Source organism: Mustela lutreola, chromosome 14, assembly GCF_030435805.1.
Source record: "Mustela lutreola isolate mMusLut2 chromosome 14, mMusLut2.pri, whole genome shotgun sequence".
Taxonomy (NCBI): domain Eukaryota; kingdom Metazoa; phylum Chordata; class Mammalia; order Carnivora; family Mustelidae; genus Mustela; species Mustela lutreola.
The window spans coordinates 6,568,045-6,570,359 of NC_081303.1; the positions used below are offsets into that span (position 1 = coordinate 6,568,045).

The 2,315-nt window shown below is 39.8% G+C and overlaps 1 pseudogene; it reads right to left on the reverse strand.

Moving 5' to 3' along the window:
- Positions 1–250: 250 nt before the first annotated feature.
- LOC131815213 (glyceraldehyde-3-phosphate dehydrogenase-like) lies at positions 251–1,006 on the reverse strand (annotated as a pseudogene).
- Positions 1,007–2,315: the final 1,309 nt, after the last annotated feature.

Genomic DNA, 2,315 nt, shown 5'->3' on the forward strand with positions numbered 1-2,315 from the left:
CCTTTTGCTGGGGCTGGTGGCCCCGGGCTCTTACTCCTTGGAGGCCATATGGACCATAATGTCCACCACTCAGTTGCTGAAGCCAAATTCACTGTCATACCAGGAAATGAGCTTGACAAAGTTGTCATTGAGAGCAATGCCAGCTCCAGCATCAAAAGGTGGAAGAGTAGGTGTCACTGTTAAAGTCACAGGAGACAAACTGGTCCTCAGTGTAGCCCAGGATACTTTGAAGGGGTCTTTGATGCTTGCTTCACCATTTTCTTGTATCTTTGTCTTTGGCGGCTTTCTCCAGGTGGCAGGTCAGATCCACAACTGACACTTGGGTGAGATACTAAAGGCCATGCCAGTGAGCCTTCTATTTAGCTCAGGGGTGACCTTGCCTACAGCCTTGGCAGCACCAAAAGATACAAGGGTGGGCTGATGTTCTGGGCAGCCCCTTGGCCATCACACCACAGTTTCTGAAAGAGGCCATCCACTGTCTACTGGATGGTAGTGATGCCATGGACTGTGGTGATGAGTCCCCCCATGATGCCAAAGTTGTTATGGATGAAGTTGGCTAGAGGGCTCGAGCAGCTAGTGATGCAGGAGGCATTGTTGACAGTCTAGTGGGAGTTGTCATACACCTCATGGTTCATGTCCATCACAAACGTGGGGGCATCAGCAGAAGGGGTGATAAGGATGATAACCATCTTGACCCCCCACTTCAAGTGAGCCCCAACCTTCTCCATGGTGCTGAAGACCTCAGTGGACTCCAAAATGTACTCAGCACCAGCATCAACCCATATGATGTCAGCGAGATCTCACTCTTGAAAGATAGAGATGAGATTTCCATTGAAAGATGTTTCCCATTTTCAGCCTTTTCTGTGTTATGGAATTTGCCAAGGGTGGAATCATAGTGGAATATGTAGACCATGTAGTTGAGGTCAATGAAAGGGTCATTGATGGCAACATTATCCACTCTGCCAGTGTGGAAAGCAGCCCTTATGGGCCAAGTATAGTCAAACATGGTCATTTGATGCTCAACATGGCCAAATACATTTCCTCTGACTTCACCTTTGTGTCTCAGGGATTTGGCTGGCACTGCACCAGAGTATTTGGATGTCTGTCAAAAGCAGAGGAGCAGAGAGACTGTCCTCTTTTTGTTTCTGATTTTGAGTTTTCTTTTTAATATGAGTCGCTCAAAGGTTTATCAATTTTTTTTTAATCTTTTCAAAGAACCAGCTAGTGATTTCATTCATCTCTCCTACATTTTAACTTTCTATTTTGTTTTATTTCTGCTCCAGTCTTTATTATTTCTTTCCTTCTGCTGGCTTTGCATTGTGTTCTTCTTTTTTAGTTCCTTTAGGTGTAAAGATAAGTTGTTTACTTGAAATTTTCTTGCTTCATGAGGTAGGCTTGTATTGCTATGTAATTCCCTCATAGAACAGATTTTGCTGCATCCCAAAGATTTTGGACTGTTGTATTTTCATTTTCATCTGTCTCCCTATATTTTTTTAATTTTCTCTTTGAATTTTTGGTTGGCCCATTCATTGCTTAGTAGAATGTTATTTAACCTCATGTATTTGTGATCTTTCTAGATTTTTTCTTGTGATTGATTCCTAGTTTCATAGCATTACCATTGGAAAAGATCCATGGTATGATTTTAACCCTCTTGAAATTGTCGAGGCTGGTTTCATGGCCCAATATCTGATCTATTCCAGAGGATGTTTTATGTGAATTTGAAAAGAGTATGTATTTTGCTGTTCAGGGTGGATTGTTCTGAATATATGTTAGATCCATCTAGTCCAATGTGTCATTCTAAGCACTATTACCTTGTTGATTTTCTGTTTAGATGATCTATTATTGTATTATTATTGATTACATCATTCATGTTTGTTACTAGCTGCTCTGTGTGTTCCGGTGCTTTCATGTTGGGTGCATAAATATTTACAGTGGTTAGATATTCCTGTTAGATTTTACCCTTTATAATTATATACCTTTATTTTTTAAATTCTTGTTACATTCTTTGTTTTAAAGTCTATATTGTCTGATATAAGTATTGGTTCTCTGACTTCTGACATCCATTTGCATAATAAATTTTCTCTAATCCCTCACTTCCAACCTGCAAGTGTCTTTAGGTGTGCAATGGGTCTCTTATATGCATATAGACGTGTCTGCTTTTTTAATTCATTCAGTAACCCTGTGTCTTTTTGATTAGAGCATTTAGTCCTATTACTTTCAAAGTAAATACACATACTTATACATTACATATTGATACATCTTATTGACATTTTGTTACCTGTTTTATGACTGTCTTTGTAGTGCTTCTTTGTTTC